Genomic DNA, 19122 nt, shown 5'->3' with positions numbered 1-19122 from the left:
TACCAAGCTTGAAGGCATTTTGATGGCAGATCATGAAAAGGGAAGAGAAAGACAAGTTGCAGTGTTGCGGTGCAACACTTAATCTACAGGTTTGTCCCAAATTAAAGGAAAAGGAAAAGCAACACATAATATCTTAATAAGATGAAGCCTGGCCACCATGTGCCAGCAGAACAGATTTAGAAAGCTTTAGAATTGTTTGGCAACTGAATAATGTGCTTTAAAGACAGCCTGGTGTCTATCTGAGTGACAGCTTTGTGCTTCAGTGCTAACGTTGAGAACAAGGTCCGTTTGGATCCGTGCTGCAGTCTACAGTGACTTCTCCTTCTTCTCACGCTGCGTCTTCCCCTCCCCCCAGTGTGTGTAAAAACAAATCTCCTTTTCTCTGCTGAGCCTGAAAGTATTGAGTCAACAAATGTCATTGCAGCTAGGCAGGGACTGTGGGGAAAGAGGTGGGGTCTTAAGCCTGCAGTACAGATAATAGCAGATTATTTTAAGACAAGATCCACCTGGTAACTAGTTAGTTGGCCTTTCTTATGTGGCCAAATGGACAAATCGGCTTATGTTAAAAAAGTAAGGTTGAGGTGATAAGGCCTTCATTCATTTGGATTTGCTTTATTCCTCGAAGAAAAAGAGAAACACTAACACACTTTTCCCTGACAACCGATAATCCTTCCTAATGCTATCATCATTGGTGAGATTTATGAGATTACCTTTAGCAGTTTAACACCAAACAGACAAACATACACACATGCAAGTTGCGGCTACCTTTCAGAATCCTATGACAAAAACAGCAGTTGAAGTCGCCACGGGGCGATCGTGGCTCAAGAGTTGGGAGTTCGCCTTGTAATCGGAAGGTTGCCGGTTCGAGCCCCGGTCTCGGTCATTGTGTCCTTGGGCAAGACACTTCACCCTTTGCCTACCGGTGGTGGTCAGAGGGCCCAGTGGCGCCAGTGTCCGGCAGCCTCGCCTCTGTCAGTGCGCCCCAGGGTGGCTGTGGCTACAATGTAGCTTGCCATCACCAGTGTGTGAATCTGTGTGTGAATGGGTGGATGACTGGATGTGTAAAGCGGTTTTGGGTCCTTAGGGACTAGTAAAGCGCTATATAAATACAGACCATTTATTAATATTTGCCACCTTCCTAACACTTCTAACTTGTGTTAACTCAGCAACATTCCAGGGCTGAATTTCTCTTTTAAATCACCCTGATCCCCTTTCCCTCTCACACTGCTCTCTTTTTTCAGGCCCACGTGGTGTGTGTCAACAGGAGGTGGGTCTTGGCAGACACATGAATATGCTGCCCGCAGACTTGTCTTACAAGTCACTCTAAAAATGAACCAGTCGGCAGACTAGAATGAATTTCCAACAGCAGTTGGAAATTCATTGCTCTACCGATTGGACTCCATAACTGGCCACATGTTGTTGTTTCTGCAGTGTTCTCAAAAAGGGAGTGCTCTTACACTTGAGGGAAATTTCTGCAAGCTATGACAGAAAAAGAAAGAGATAAACTGAAAAAGGGAGGGAAAAAACCCCTTAGTCACTTGGCTTCCTGTCTGAAAAAAAAAGGAAGTGGGTGGAGACATTTTCTACACTGCCACAGTCAGATAGCTGAAACCAGTGCAATATTCAACAGAAAAGTATACTCTGTCTCAAACCCAGAATCCGGATCCACTCCAGTTCTTCAGGGCAATCCTAGTGTTCACTATTGTGTACGGCTGAGGAAAGAAGAAAAAGGAGGGAGCATAGGGGGGAAGGAAATCTGCCTCTTTGTGTGGGAAGGTCTCAGCAAGAAGGTGATTTTGTAATTATTTGAGGTAGACACCAAAGCAAGGCTCTTCCTCCTGACCTCCAAACAGCATCGTTTCCAATTTCTGTACCTCTGCTGCCTTATGGGAGTCACATATGAGTGTGCTTCTGAGGCTGCCAAACAGCGACACCCGGGCTTCTCCTGATGATGAGAGCCGACGTCAGACTGGTTTCCATGAATATTGATGTGGAGGATAGTCTGTTTCATAGAAGAACAGAAGGAGGCAAGATGGCTGCCTTTAGGATTTGTTAAAGAGGAGATCCAGACGGTTTGTTGGAATTTCTACAAAGTGGAGGGACGTGAAAGGCAGGTGAGAACTGGCTCGGCACCTTAATAATCCGTTTAGCCCTTTCCCCCCTGTAACCTTGTGTGTGTTTTTGGTGGTATTTAGTCAGATGAAGTACAGCAGATGCCCCACATCGTAAAAAGCAAGAGCCAACATAATAAGGGGGGGATATGAGATAAAGCTACTCCAACATGGCTGACAAATTCTCTCTTTTTTTGTGCCAGCTAAAACTGAAAGACAGCAGTTGTGTTTTCCTGTGTGTGCTTCTTGCTGCATTTGAATACATTATAGAAAACAGTGGACTTGTTCAGGAGTTAGTTTTTTTTTAAAGCATAATTTAAATGCCTGTGTGACACTACCTTTACTATTCAACCCTGGCTTTTTCCTAAACACATTAAAAATGTATTCAATATGTAATATAACAAACATTTTTGTATAAGTGACTTCCTATTCGTCAAAAAACATTTGCAGCATTTATGTGTTATTGACAACTATTACAAAATCATAATTATGATTGTATTGTCTGTTTTTTTTTTTTTAATTCAATCTGGATTCAGATTTAGGTAGTTATTCACTTTGGTTTCCCCAATCCTTTCTCACTGATGTATATGTGCATTTTTATTCTGTTCAGCCTTCAGTAGGAGAGTAAAAGTCCAACCTAAGCATGTCCAGTAGTAAGTGCACAGAGTCTGCACGGCAGCAGAGCTGAAATAGCTTCTGGCTTTGTGTATATGAATCAGCTTTCATTGCTTTCACCACTGAATGACGAGCAGACACAAAGGCAAATCCCAAGGAGAAGCAAAGGAGAATAGAATTGTGGTGGCAGAGCGTAGTGTAGGTGGACAAGGTCAGAAAGCTATGAAGGAAATGAAATTCAATCCAACTGCACCATTAAGTGGGCAAACAAGACTGGTAATTCTGGAGATTTCCCTTACTTCCTTTAGAAGTTGACACTAAACACAAGGTTGTTATCAGGGAGCAACAACAAACATCAATTCTAAAAAACTGACCAACTTGGTGACTTCGCAAGACTATTTTGTCTATTTTAATGCATTACAAAGAGTAAGCTGTCACAGCTAACAGGGTGTTGTAGGTTTTGGATCTAGCTGCTGACATAAAGATTATTGACAACACAATGCAGATTGTGCCTGTGACTTTCAGGGTGTATGAAATGTCATTATTTTAAAGGAATTGAAATAAAAAACAGCTATGTTGCCTTGTATGAATCGCAAATTAACAGAAGTACAATAACAGAATGATAGCAGTAACACGATCATGTATAAATCCTCATAGTTTTAAATACATGTAAATTGAGCTTTATTATAGGACGCCAAGTCTCCTATTAATTAACAAATGCATAATTATTTGTTGTTTCTGCTTGTGTATGTGAATTCACCTAAGATTAACATCTGAATGGCTCATTAGTATAACAAAAATATTTCGGAGGCTTCCATGCTCGGCTTGTGTATTGCGCTAACTGCAGTCGTCAGATAGCCATGTGGCCTCAGGGTACAAATTAAACAAAAGGAAGATGGAGACTAATGACTGACATTTAATTTGGCATCACACTTTAACAAGGCTATCTGAAGAACTTGTGCTTCGGTTTTTATCTTTAAATCAACACGAAAGTTTTCAGACACTGACTATTAGTGATCCATAAGGGCAAGATTAAAAGAGGTTAAATAGACAGTGAAGCTCCTTGTCAAATTACTAAAGACATTTACTAAGTTTTGGTTACAAAGTTGTATTTTTTTTCCTTTGATTGTCGATGCAGGCCATGCAGTTCCTGCACTGTGGTACAACTTTTAAAAACATATCTGGTGCTAGTAGAAGAAGATACTATTTAAGTCACAGAGTTTAAAACCAGCAGTAGTGGTATACACCTCTTGCGCAATACCATGCCTGTGTTTTGACACGATGAGCACGGTCACTGGCTGTGTAGCATCAACAAAAGTTCTTAAGCAAGAGTGCTCTCTGTAGCATTCATAAAGAATGTTGTGACTGCATGAGATCAGGTGAGCCAAGCCTTTGTGTGTGTAAGTGTGTACGGTGATCCCATTGCCCCACATAAACTAACAGACTGCAGATAATGCTTAGTGTGTCATTTGAAATACCAGACATTGTACTTTGATGAACAGAAATGAACCCACCTCATTTCTTGCTATGAGAGTGCACTATTAATCTCAGTTGTCTGATGTTATAACTTGTGGCTATATCTGCACTTAGTTGACTTTCCATTTTGTTTTTATTCTGTTTGCAATTCCGGTGCTCAGACCACCATACAAAAATATCATTTATGTCTGGTATGTATATCTTTTCTAGTCATCTGCTGTGTGTGACTGAATTTCAAGCTATTGCCATGTTCAATAACTTGCAATGGAGTGTTTATATACGCAAATGTAAAATGCATAAGCCGCTATTGAAATGTATAAAATAAAAGTACCACCTTTGTGGATATACAGGGGTTGTGTCAGCTTTATGCAACTGACCCTTCAAGTTTTCAAACTAAAACTGGGTCAGCAAGCTTTCACAACATCCAAGAATGTGCACTAGTGTGGATGCTAAGTATAACAAAAACAATGTGGATCTATCCCATGTTTCTCTTTCTGTTCAGCTGGACTGTGCAAAGGATTTATATGTGCTAATCCTGACCTGCACAACTAATGCTACATAATAACAGAAATAAAAAACAACCACCATCTAATAGTTTTGCAGTTTTATATTTCTCTGCATTGCTGCTGTTACATCAGCAGCTGAAAAGGCATGAAAGCATTAATAGGGCTACAGGGGGCTGAGTGGGGGAAGGGCCATATAGATCAATCACATGCACATAGCTTCTCTCATCTATCCACACCTACAGATAAAGCCTCACGGGTGGACTGCTAGTTCGTCATGGTCTTAAGTTCCCTTTATGTCACTCCTAGGGCAAACACAATATCACCTTTGGGAAGAATGTCCAGTTGCCATAGCATTCCACAACAATGCTGTCTACTTAAAATACGCAAGCCTTTACCCAAGCCCTCACCTCTGACCCTGCCCTATCCAACCCATGTATTATTTTTCCAACCAGGAGCCATTTCAGAAATGACACAGAACAGGTCCAGTGGCAGGCTAGACATTTTAGATTGCACTACACCTGGCTGGCCATAGCTCAGCTGCTTTCCTAAGACAAAATGGCGAGATACTGAGTGTTGTATTGATTTCTGCAATATTGATTTCCCTTTTGTCTGCTGCTGGGGTTTTGTTTTCCTATAGAGAGCAAGGGAGTAGCAGCAAGCCACTATCAGATGCTTCAACAGTGGGATCACTCTGTGAGAACGCTGTCACTCATTTGAACATATCTTAATGTTCAAATGAGTGACAGTGCATTTACAGTTGGATGCAATTTATCATGAAGTGTGTTTTGACTTACTGCTGCAAAAATGTTCACATTGTTTTAGCATCAGTGAAACCTGTAGAGCTTTGCCATTTTTTTAGTATGGTGTTTGTTTTACTTTTACTATTGATTGAACATAAACTGCATTATGTAAGACAATGTCTATTAACTGAAGCCAGATCAAAAAAATATGTCACTAATAAGACCACCAAACCAGATGGCCCTAACTTGTTAAAGTAATTATGATCCGGTCTGAGGTAAAAAAGAAAAAAAAGATATTCATAACCAACATATGCTATAAATATGACTCATAGCCTCCTACTACGAAGCGGTGCGCCGTTAGCCAAGTTGACGTTTAATTATCGATTGAGAGAGATAAGACTGCGTTTGAGTGGCACAGGCCCGGAGAGAGGGTTGCTGGCCCTGTGAGCATATATCGATGTCAGGGTTTACCTCAGGGGTGAGACAGAGAGGGCAGGGACTCAAAAGCTTCCTCCACGTGAACACGCACATGGCCGTTCTGTTTACAAACACTATCCCGGCATTCCGCAGCGAGGAAGGCAAGTGAGATGTTATGTAACCACCCCTAAGCGAATAGCATCTCTTCCCGCTTCTCACCAGGCCGCTCCTCCTACGCTTGGATGATCTTCTTAAATACTGTTGTCGCTGGTTGCGCTGACAGAAGTTAAGAATAGAAAAAGAAATTCAAAAGTCACTTCAGTCACTGTCGGTTTGCCTGAGACTGTGGCGAGACTGTGAGCAGGTCTTTTTCTTTGTGCCATTCTACATTGCTCTCGTGCAATTCTAATAGCATCAAGTCCGGAGACTAAAGAGGCCTTAAACGTGCCGTAAGCTTTTTTTGTGATTACAGCTTACAAAGCCATCACATGGGCGCAGATACCGTGGAGGACACAGTGTAGTCCACAGTAATGTCTCCATTGCACAGTCCTGCATGGTTAATTGGATTATTCATTAAATATTTCCTGGACACATTCATTAATCAATTTAGAGCACCAAGTTGCAATGTAGTACTTAGCATTTTTGTTACTATTATTAGCAAGAGAAGCCTAGCAATTAAAACATGCACATGGCATCTCTTAATGCGTGACATGAAAATCTTTGCAGATAAAAGCAAAACCAGGAAACAATAACTCCTGAAAATGATGGAGAAAACTTGATAAACCATATGCATACATACTTTAATCATCCACACTAGTGGCCAATTTATAATCACCAATTAACGGAAAATCCAGACCTTTGGCCTGTGTGAAATTGGGAAAACCAACACACCACTATACCACCACTCAGATTCCCCATCATTGCTCACTTCCAGTTAAATGAAATCAACCAAAAAGTGGAGGTTTAATTCAGAACTATTTATTGGAAAAGAATTTGCCTGTCAAATTGCATCTTTTGTTTTTTTTTATAATTTTATTTTTTAAGGGTTAAAAGTGCGGAAACTATCAAAATCTGCAAAGCTTTGTCATTATAGCACAATCTAAAGGAGGTCCAAAATGGTTAAAACAGTTGCTTTTGATTACTACTTGCCCTCTTCTAAAATGGATGTTAGATATGAACCATTTTAGTGCTGCGAGCTGTCACTATAAAGGCCCCCTGTGGTCTACACAAGAAGCATAAAAGTAGACAGCTGGCCAAGACTGCTATTAAAAGTGTAACCCTACCAGAGGCTTTGAGTGACATCACTAACCAGTTCTGGGGAGTTAGAGTGGCTGTGGCTTAATATTAGGTTTCCTAAGTGGAATGTACAATTGCAGCAGTTGGAATCTTTCTGAGCCATAGTGCCCAGTGATAACTGAACTGGGCTTCATCCACTTGTTTATGATAGGAAAGGTTGCAAGTATGACTTCAACTCTTGTCCTGAAAGAATACAAACTCTTGCCTGCAAAACAAATTGCAGTATTTAAGTAATGGACTGCCATAATTTAATGAAATATTTATGTAAACACTGAAACAATACACTGTTTACAGAGGCTATACTTAGCAATTCATTCTTGAGGTGTGGGATGACATATATGATTCATACAACCCATACTCCATACACAAAAATATTCCTCTCAGAAGGATTTGTGATTCCCATTCAATGAGTCACGTGCCTCCTACTGAGTGAAGGTAAAGAAGGAGCTTAGAAAACAGCGGCTTAGGTCAGGCTGCTTAGAAACCAATGAGGGATCATCTCAAAAGCTTTCCAGAAAACTAGAGAGCACGTAGAAATGTTTCTCAGGCAAAATGACTGTTAACCCTCCTGTGATATATTTTTGGCTACACATTTATTAAAGTAAAACGAAAGAACCTGTTGCCAAACTTGCCTTAGTTTGTCATGACAAAGAAAAGAAAACACAAACTTCAATGAAACTGAAATTTGCACTGATATCCACCTACGATCCCTTTGCCCCCGTGTTTGTGTGGCATACTTTCCCTCCAATAATAATTTGCTCTGTTTACTGTCCACCTCTGCTTCCTGTTCATCCACAAACTGGTCTGGATTTGAATACTGCAAACAGTCTAGAAGCCTTCTAGGCTTTATGGATCATGCTAAATTATAGTGGATATGAATTTTAAAAAATTAAGTGGAAAGTCACTTAGAAGTTAACATTTGCAACTTTTTACAAAAAATTGCTATATATTAATAAAAACAAAATTGAATGATTTTTATATCATTTAAATCTATGAAACTAGAAATAGTGATAAGATGCCATAATAGATAGCAAAACTGATGAATGGGTTTAAAGAAAATTTTCAGAAATGTTGGGATAGGGGAAGCAAATGACTTCATAGAGAAAAGAAACCATGAATGCTAAATGGTAGATAGGTTCCAGAGAAGCGCATTGCATGATCCAAAATCTGTCTTTTTTCAAAGAAGGCTTTTGTTGTTTTAACAAGAAAATGCTAAACTATGTTCTGCACATATTAAACCAGCATGGTTAAAAGAGTAAATGTGTCTAGGAGCTAAACTGACCAGCTTGCAAGTCCAGAGTAATCATTGGTCAAATGTGAACAGTTGTTCTCCCTAGTTTCTAAACACTTATAGTATTGCTACTTTTTTTGTCATTTCATCATTTAAAGTAAGCAGTTATTTTTGAAAAACAATAGAATTTCTCAATTCTAAGATTAGATGATTCTAAACTTCAAACATCATGAATAATTTCACTTTAACATAATTTGGTATTTCCATTTTAAACAACATATCTAAACTTGACCTTTAAATGTGCTGATTGACACAGATACAAATGTAGGCCTCTGAATATGTGGCACAGTTGAATTACTGGCAGGATCAACCCATAAAGAACACGTGTGCACCACAGCAATGCAACCTCTTCTGCAGTCAGCCATGCTAGGGTAATGGTTAGCCCAGATGGGCTTTGAAGCGCTCATAGGACATTGCCGTGGCTACCATGCACTCAGAAATTAACTTTTGCTCTTTGTGCAGTTCATCAAGTTAGTCAGATATATTGACTGTTGCATAGACAAAGGGCTGGAGAGAGAAAATAGAGACAAGCCCTCTGGAAGGAAGAGTGTAGCACTGTGAGGGGTTGGGCGCAGGTCAATGGGTTTGTACGCTCAGAAGCCAATGTCTTCAGTGTCCATGTGATCCAGCTTGATGGCAAAAAAGATTTAGACACTATGTGTCAGCCTCAGAGCCCAGTAAGGATTCTTTGTAGCACACGTGGTGACTAAACTGGAAATATAAAGGCTAAAAAAGTTTTTGGAGTGACATCAAGTTCAACTGCAACTTTCAGGATTGACTGCTCTGGGGGAAATATTCAATGCTGAGGTCAAGGTAAACAACATCAAAGACAATGTCTTAGTGAAACGTTGTTGGAGGGAAGGCTGTGGGTGAACAGATTTGGTCTGAATGAGTACAGACTCTTGTATTAAAAAAAAGCATGCAGCTTTTAAGGAAAATATTGTGACACTTGCTATTGGTGGCCACAAATAACACAAGGCAGAGTACATGACTGCTGATTCCTGAATGGCTGCCATAAAACAATATAGTGTTTGCAATGACTATACTTGTTAATTCATTCTTGAGGTGTGAGAGATAATTTACATGATCTGTGACCTTATTGTCTATTATCATGGGCAGCTGACCATTTGGTTAATACTGAATCAACCCAGTAGCTAAAAATTAATACAGTGCACTTTGAAAATATTCAGAGCAAGAACAGTGAAGGATGACCAAGAATCTCATTGTTACTCTGACTGAGCGCCACTGTGTGAAAATGGAAAAAACTTATAGCAATCCAACTGACTCTGTGGGCATGAATATTGAATATCTGCGCTTTATTGCTGAGTCACTGGTGACAAAATTCTCATTAAATCCAACTTGAAATTTCAGTTGATGTTGCTCTCAGACTTGGAGAAACAAGATTGTATGGCCTGATGAACAGATTCAAGTTTTTCCAGCTCAGTCAGACACCTCACTTGAATCAAATTAAGTATACCTGTAGAGAACTAGAATCTCTCTCTACTGACAGTACCCATTAAACCTTCATGACCTTCACAGATCTGAAAAGAAAGAATTCCCCAAATGGTGCAAAGTTTGTTGCATCTTACTCAAAAACACTCAAGACTGTAACTGCTGCCAATCACACCTTAACAAAGTGTTTAGAAAAGGGTCTAAATAAAGTCTAACTCAAATACATACACATATTAAAAAATGTCCGGACTACAATTACATTTGAAGCAAAATTAACAACAGTAAAAATAGTTTACTCAGGCCCAATGTGAGTCAAATGGAAGACAAAAGTAAAACATGCCCACACAATGTTTTGCATGCGTTTGTCATATTCCCAGAATACCAGCTGAACTAGTTGTATCAGAAATGTTCAAAGATGGGGTTTAACACCTTCAACAAACAACTTGAGTTACTCATGACACTGTCAACCACAAGAAACAAATCATCAGCTACTCCTCAGACTTAACCCACAATTAGACCCAGTAAAAGAATTAAAAATAATAATATCTATTAAATGCTTTGGGTCTAATATAAGGGGAACACAGTTTCTCTGGAAAAAAGAGTCAAGACATAAAACCTCACCCATCAGCAAAAAAAAAAAAAGTTCAAAAAAATGAGTGTTTGAATTGGTCTTGAATTAGCAGTGAGAGTGATTATAATTATGAATGGCCATGCAGATGATATCCATTAATCTTTTCCCTCTCTAAGTTTGTATTTTTCCCTTGGGGAGAAGTTAACTGAATCGGTATTGTACATCGTTCCGGTTTTACTTGTCTATCCATTTGCATATATTCCAGCTAGATGATTTCGGGCTCATCTAAAGTAAACGATGTGCCTAAGTAGTGTCAGGTAGTGTACATATTTAAATAAATAATACATAATGTTTGCCCTTTGCCAAAAACAGTGATTTTAAAAACTGACTGACATTAACTTCAAGTGTGTGTTCGGGTTTTTAAATATTTAGATATTAAGATATAGCGTTTATGGCTTTGCTGTTCAATTAGCATTCACTGGAAGTCTACTATCTTGCATCAATTACAGTCATCAGTTTCAGCATGATTAACCATCTCATGAATGCTGCATGCTACAGACTTACTTTTCATTTGTTTTTGTTTGCTTGTTTTTGCATGTCTATGACATTTCTGCAGAACACATATAACCTGATTTGTCCTGTGTATATCTGTACTATATAGCATACATTAGATTAGAGGACTGGTTTGCTACATGAACTGAATGTAGGAAACAACATCTTACAGTTCAAAAGAATTACACTAAGTTTGATTAGTTTAAATTTTACTCTCTCAAATAAAACTATAGTTAGGTAGTTATGTTTAAATATAACCAAAAAAGGCAACGAGACAATAAGCTGTGACAGCACAAAGACTGCATTAGGAATCTCCACAAGTATGCCACATCTGCCTTGCATTAGACATCAAGAACAATGTAGATCGTACAGATCCCTTCTTCATATGGATGGGGAGGAGGCTCTCTGGCCAAGAAATTACAAACAGAAGTTTATGCCATCTATGTGTTTGATTTGATCTAATAATCTTGGCTTAAGATTCCGTTAAAAAAAAAACAAAAGGATTATGCTTTTATTTACATGTCTTTGCATTTATGCATCGATGTAAATTCCCCATCAAAGTGAACTTTAGAAAAGTGTAACGTAGAGACAGTTTTGTGTCATATTTAAAGGTAAGCGTGTCATATGTGAGCATGAGTAATTTATTCATCATGAATGATCCCCTCGATAACCGGATTTTACCTCCACTGTTGCCCTGGTTGTGGTTAATTACTCAGGGGTGAGAAACCGAGAATTAAAAAAAAAAAAACAAAAAAAAAACAGATCTCTCACTCCAGGATGCCATGTGATACAGACATCCGTACATCACAATTTTGTCATTAGGCCATATACAGTATCAACAGGTAAATGCTGTGCTGAGGAAAAAAGAAAATAGACCTGAAGTTGTACCATTCAAAGTCAGTTGCTACCCCCATGCAGCAAAGCCTTGCAGCAACCTTTGTTGCCATTAATGGAACCAATATGTGTCCCATCAGCAACTCACAGCCTCAAGCCTCTGCATTCCTTGTAATAACCTTCACATGTATCTGCATCTGCTCTATAACCAGCTCAAAAGATCACCCTTAACAGAAACTTTCTATCTGCCAAACATTAGACAGATGCATTAGCAGAAAAGACTTTCTAAAGGTCCATTCTCTACACCAACCTGAAACAGTGCTACATTCTAACAACTCAAATGTACTTAGTATGTAGTGTGGTGTAAATGTGCTTATTTGTATGTGAACACAAACAACGTTATCGTAACAGGCTAAGTAACAGGCCAGTACCTCACAGTCTATAAAGAGACCAAAGTGTGTAACAAAAGGTGGTTTTAGGTATTGGTTTCAGCTGTGTCGAAATCAGGAAACTGAAATATGGCAACAAAGGTCCGACAAGTACACGAGGTTTACTTTTATCTAGGTTTTCGACCCTGATTTTACTTTCCTGTTTAAAATGTTTAGATAGGTTTGTGCCCCATCTGAGTGTAGATGCCAGTTTCGTTAAGCTCCCTTCATGTGTAGCAACAAGATAGAAGCACTGAAAACATTAAAATGCCTTCTGACTGCAGACGCAGGGGGGCCCTTTGTTTCTTATTAAAAAAAAAAAGTGTCATATGTTGTTCAGACTGATAGAAAGAATGAGAGGGACAAAGCATAAATCACCGTGGGATGTGCATTGTACACGCTGTGTGAGCAAGCCATGTGACATAAATCACAAGTGTGAGATGCCTGATAAAGAGACTCTGGGGTGCAATACAAGAACATAACATAACATCTGTCCTATTGCGCCTGATGAACATTTGACCATCGTTAACAACACATGCTTGAGGGACAATACCTCACATTGTGCCTTATGAATTGATGTGTGTCTTCTGGTTTTCTACACTTTCCAGTCCATCACAGTTTATCTGTAAAAAGATTTTCTCTGAGGGAGTCAACTCCTTTTGTTGATAAGAGTTTCCTTGTGTTTGCCCATTTATTGATGGGGTATTAAAAAGTAGACCCAAAATAACCCATAACAAATAATAATAAGATTGAGAGTATGATATTTCTGCAAAAACTTTAGTAACCTTAGATGAATTTCAAGCTTGGAGTTAAAAAAAAAAGAAAAAAGATTGTTTGCATATAAGTGGAAAATAACTGCTTGTTTACATTGTCAGCTGGAATGCTGAGGTGCTAGAGGTCGTTGGGTTTGTAGAACAGCAAGTTCGGCTCTATATTTACATCAGGGATTTGATCGCTGTAGAATGCAAGTCATCTGACCTAATTACCCCGATAAAGCGTTGCTAAGGATGAGATTTCACTCACGGTTGAGCTGCCTATAGTCTGACCCATCTAACTGGCCGCACTCTGATCAAATAACATTAAATGTAAGTAACATTTATCATCACGCTACCATGCAGTTTTTTTGCAGGGAAATCTCATGTTTCTGCAATTATGTGGAAATTTGAGTTAAACCATCCACCTAAAAAATATGCATAAGAGGAAACTAAATATTTTAATGGCTGGCTGTCCTGTGCAATGATATAGGCATAAATTGCTATAGCTATAACATATACAATATTTCAGAGTCATTATTATATACAGCTGTTAGAAGTTTCAAAAATACTTCAGACATTCTTCAGAATATGTTGTCACATACAGTGGGGCAAAAAAGTATTTAGTCAGCCACCGATTGTGCAAGTTCCCCCACTTAAAATGATGACAGAGGTCAGTAATTTGCACCAGAGGTACACTTCAACTGTGAGAGACAGAATGTGAAAAAAAAATCCATGAATCCACATGGTAGGATTTGTAAAGAATTTATTCGTAAATCAGGGTGGAAAATAAGTATTTGGTCAATAACAAAAATACAACTCAATACTTTGTAACATAACCTTTGTTGGCAATAACAGAGGTCAAACGTTTACTATAGGTCTTTACCAGGTTTGCACACACAGTAGCTGGTATTTTGGCCCATTCCTCCATGCAGATCTTCTCGAGAGCAGTGATGTTTTGGGGCTGTCGCCGAGCAACACGGACTTTCAACTCCCGCCACAGATTTTCTATGGGGTTGAGGTCTGGAGACTGGCTAGGCCACTCCAGGACTTTCAAATGCTTCTTACGGAGCCACTCCTTTGTTGCCCGGGCGGTGTGTTTTGGATCATTGTCATGTTGGAAGACCCAGCCTCGTTTCATCTTCAAAGTTCTCACTGATGGAAGGAGGTTTTGGCTTAAAATCTCACGATACATGGCCCCATTCATTCTGTCCTTAACACGGATCAGTCGTCCTGTCCCCTTGGCAGAAAAACAGCCCCATAGCATGATGTTTCCATCCCCATGCTTCACAGTAGGTATGGTGTTCTTGGGATGCAACTCAGTATTCTTCTTCCTCCAAACACGACGAGTTGAGTTTATACCAAAATGTTCTACTTTGGTTTCATCTGACCACATGACATTCTCCCAATCCTCTGCTGTATCATCCATGTGCTCTCTGGCAAACTTCAGACGGGCCTGGACATGCACTGGCTTCAGCAGCGGAACACGTCTGGCACTGCGGGATTTGATTCCCTGCCGTTGTAGTGTGTTACTGATGGTGACCTTTGTTACTTTGGTCCCAGCTCTCTGCAGGTCATTCACCAGGTCCCCCCGTGTGGTTCTGGGATCTTTGCTCACCGTTCTCATGATCATTTTGACCCCACGGGATGAGATCTTGCGTGGAGCCCCAGATCGAGGGAGATTATCAGTGGTCTTGTATGTCTTCCATTTTCTGATGATTGCTCCCACAGTTGATTTTTTTCACACCAAGCTGCTTGCCTATTGTAGATTCACTCTTCCCAGTCTGGTGCAGGTCTACAATACTTTTCCTGGTGTCCTTCGAAAGCTCTTTGGTCTTGGCCATGGCGGAGTTTGGAGTCTGACTGTTTGAGGCTGTAGACAGGTGTCTTTTATACAGATGATGAGTTCAAACAGGTGCCATTCATACAGGTAACGAGTGGGGGACAGAAAAGCTTCTTACAGAAGACGTTACAGGTCTGTGGGAGCCAGAGATTTTCCTTGTTTGAGGTGACCAAATACTTATTTTCCACCCTAATTTACGAATAAATTCTTTACAAATCCTACCATGTGAATTCATGGATTTTTTTTTCACATTCTGTCTCTCACAGTTGAAGTGTACCTCTGGTGCAAATTACTGACCTCTGTCATCATTTTAAGTGGGGGAACTTGCACAATCGGTGGCTGACTAAATACTTTTTTGCCCCACTGTATTCTCATGTGCAGCAAAACTGAAGTCAAGTCCAGTTAGCCAAAGTCATCTTATACACAAAATGAAAAAAATTGGATTTCAATTTGCATGCTATCATTGCTTTCAAATGTTTTAAAATCTACTCAGTATCAATACTTGTGGCTAAAAGAAGAGGAAACAACGTTGCAATAGTGAAGCAATGGGTCAGTTAGAAGATATTACAATTTAAAAAAAGAAAAATCATATCTTTCCTTTTTACGAGACAGTTCACAGAGCATGTAGGGTTTCTCTTTATTACACAGTCAGAAAATGTATAGTCTTTAGCCTGGGTGCATGCTCAAGGTTCTTATCTTTTAAAGCAGGAAATTACAAATGCACTCTTTTCAACAAAGAAAAGGAAATGTGCACTTGAGATTATGGCTTATTCTTGGGACTATTCTACAAAAGTGCGGTGTGGCTTGGCAAGCATGTATTTGATTTACAGGTCTGCTACACATCTTGCTTTCTTTAACAGCAAGGCTCCTTACCATTGCTGCCTAGGTCTAAAGCTTAAAGCGCAGAGACCTGAGTCTTCCAGCAGCTGCCGTTGGAGGTGAATGTCACATATGGCTGCCAAGTCACGCCAAACAAACCCCATCTACTATGGCAGTTCTCATATTTCACTCGCTCACTCTGGGAATAACAAAAACACAGTGGAAGTCGAGTGTATTTAACACTGTTGCACTTGTGCTATGAAGACAAAGCAATGTGTTACAGACTGCATATTCCCTACACACATAATTTAATGCAAAAGAGAGAGATCATTTGTCATGTTGACTGACAGACTAAAATTACACTCTCCTTAGCAAACCAAAAACCTTTATTTTTAAAGAAAAATATTGATTGTTCAGGCTACTGATAAGGCCCTCTTGTGTAAACTGCGTCCATTGTTTTGCAACACTAGTCCCACTGTGTCCATAAGTCCACTCTTGTCTATAGGCTTCAAAGCACTTTACAACTTGTCATCTATTAATGGCAGCAAATGCATAGTTGCATAGGTAATAACTATGTACAACGGCTGTTCTCAACTGTACTAGTTCGATGGAAGGGAGCAGATGAATGGCAGACATAAGTAAAGATGAACCTGAAACGTAATTACAAGGCAGAGGTAAGGCTGTGGCAGACAAAAAGAAACCAAACGACAGTAAATAGGAACAAAGAAAATGACAACAAAGGTCTGTTGGGTATTCAGTTCCAGCCATGTAAGCTGAGTCATATCATAAACTGAAACAGAGTGCTCATTCCCTGGTGGACATCAGCTATAAGAAAGAAAACCAAAATAGATCAAAGCATTATAACTCCCAGCAGGCATCCACACTAAAGTCACCGCAAAGCTATGCCTCAGCTTAGTTTAGTGCTCTACGTCCGGACCAAAAATAGATCTTTCCATAAATCACATCTAACAAATAGTTAACAGGATGAAGCTAACACTTCAAATCTGCTAAAGCACTCAGGAGAAACAGGATCTACAACTTTGCATGAATGTTATGTGTGTTTTTTATGTTTGTACGAAAGATAGACGCACACACAGCTGGGATCTCTGGCTTTGTTCTGGGTTTGCAAAGATTTTTTTGTTACCAGTGTGGGTGTATCCTACTGTGACAAGCTGCTTGGCTCAACTTGGTCGGTTGTAAACCCTGGAGTGTCCCGCAGGAATAGAGCCGCACTGTAAGCGGCTTTGAGCCAGTGTTCAACTCTTGACTTTGTTACTGATTTACAGACTGTTGTGAGAACCAGAAAAACAAAGTAGTAGTCACAAGGGGTCAGGGGGTTCCCGTCATTCGTCTGCCTCACAGAGACATCTTTTAAAAATCAAGTTTTAAAATATGATTTTTATTTAAAAGAGTTAAAAATACGGGTGCAATAGTAATTCAAGTACAAATTTTTTTGGGTTTTTTTAAAGGAAGTGTTACATTGTTACTCATTCAAACAGAGATTGTTAAGTAGGCAGTAACTTTAGGCAGTACTCTCCGTACTTTTCAGAGATTATTATCATCTCTCATCTTTTGAGTCTTGTTTTGTTTTTTGCAGCAAACTGCACAGTAAAAAACAGATTCAAACAAGAATTTGTAAGATTAGCAGATGAGCTGCTATGGATGAGAAAATTGAAATGCTGCATAAATGAAAATGCCTTCCAGATGCAGAGACCTACTGCCATTCATCATAAACAGCCAAGCTTATAGCTCTTACTGTCCTCATTTGTCAAAATAACAATACCTTGGTTTTAATACCTATGACATAATCCTAAATGGGTTCAGTGTCATTTCTGATCAGTTATTTTTATAGAAAGCATTCTGCCTTAGTCATAGACCAGTAGGAAAAAAAACAAAAAACAAATGCCACAGTAGGAACTTAATACAAGAAGAGTCAGCACATCTTTCATGGCTAATTTTTTTTTCAGTACTTCTGTTTATTTATGATGATAAACTCTGTCAACCACAGTATTAAAACTGCCAGTTGGACAAAAATTTCTCAATAAATTCACTTGGCCAAACAGTTTTCTTCTAAATATTCTTCCGTGACATGTTAGCATGCTAGAACAGTCCACCGTTTTGCTAGCAGTGAGCCATCTTGTCAGTCAGTATTTTTATTTCATAGTGTCACTTAAAATGTCATCTTTTCAACACCCTTTTCTCTTTTTTGTGTGTACAAAGTCTGCAGAGGTTTTCAAGGTACCTCAGAATTACACTGATAACCTCTGTGCTGAGCCTGGAGCACTTACCTGTCTATGGTCATGCCAATGCACCTCTGGCTGGTGTTACTGTAGTTTGTTCTATAACTCACAAGAACTGCTGTAATTGTGTTGCCAAAGATTTTTGCCTGTTCTCTTACTCTGCTTGTAAATTTCCCTGTTAACATCAATGTGATGTTAACAGATCAATTCATAACCACATTCATCCAAGTGAGTTAACCGGAGATCACAAATTTAAGTGTCAAAGGTTTTGTAAGATTTATCTCACTGACCACAGATTCATTTCAATATATCACACAGAAGTTTCTAGTTTGGAGTTGCGTATTTCAGTATAGCCATTAGAAAGGTCATGATATTGATTGCTCGTAAAGGTCTGCACTTTAAATCACTTATTGTTTCCACTAGTGGTACATAAGTGGCAAAAGCTTGTGATTTCAGTTGTTTCGTTTTGTTTTGTTTCGTTTCCTTTTTTTTTTTTTTTTTAAACTGTCGACTGGGTGTTGAAACCTTGCAAAATGGCAAACATAAATTTCAATGAAGTTCTAAAAAGTCTTCAAAAAATTATACATAAAATAATCAAAGTTGTCAAAAAGACACCTTTGAGGTTCATCTCCCTAGCTGTGCTGGGAGCTTTTTTCGTTTTTAGTGTGTTGCTTCCCCTTTCCACCTGCTAACCAGCCACTGGCAGCTCTGTTGTGACAACAGTGGAATCTTTTAGGAACCTTGTAATAGCTTTGCTTGTTAGTAGGAGGTTTAACGCTCTAAATGTGGCGGTCTGGAGGGCTGCTAATGTCTTGGAAGAGTGATTGATAGAAGATCATTATGATAACCAGCTTCTCCAGACTAAGCTTGGCCTGGCAGTTTCCTATCATCTTGGTCCAAATGAGTGGGTCATATGTAATTTTTTTTCTTCATTCTTGATCTATTTAGTTTTTAACTATTTATGAATTGAGGAACTTTTTAAAAAAGTTTTTCACCCAAAACTTTCTTAAGCTGTTACCACAGGAACTTGATTTTAAAGCCTTAAAAGAATATACACCAGACAGGGTGTCATTATGTATGATTGGATATATTAAATATTTGACTAAAATGACACAAATTTAAGATATTTGCCTAAATTACTGAGCCTAGCATGTGTTTATGTGAACGACAGAGGTTTTC

At 39.1% G+C, this 19122-nt stretch overlaps 1 protein-coding gene across 1 annotated transcript in view; it reads left to right on the top strand.

The window, feature by feature from the left end:
* The first annotated feature begins 1703 nt into the window (after positions 1-1703).
* The window catches only part of tet2 (tet methylcytosine dioxygenase 2), a 30517-nt gene continuing 13098 nt past the window's right edge, over positions 1704-19122 (top strand). The window contains exon 1 of the mRNA XM_085459151.1: positions 1704-2114. The gene's annotated coding sequence lies outside the window, so the exon portion shown is untranslated. The remainder of the gene's footprint in view (positions 2115-19122) is intronic.

The sequence above is a fragment of the Copadichromis virginalis genome, linkage group LG6 (genome assembly GCF_057382275.1).
Source record: "Copadichromis virginalis isolate Kocher_CV1m ecotype Utaka linkage group LG6, C_Virginalis_male_GT1.1, whole genome shotgun sequence".
In the NCBI taxonomy this organism is placed as follows: Eukaryota; Metazoa; Chordata; class Actinopteri; order Cichliformes; family Cichlidae; genus Copadichromis; species Copadichromis virginalis.
This window is presented reverse-complemented; position numbering and strand designations above follow the sequence as displayed.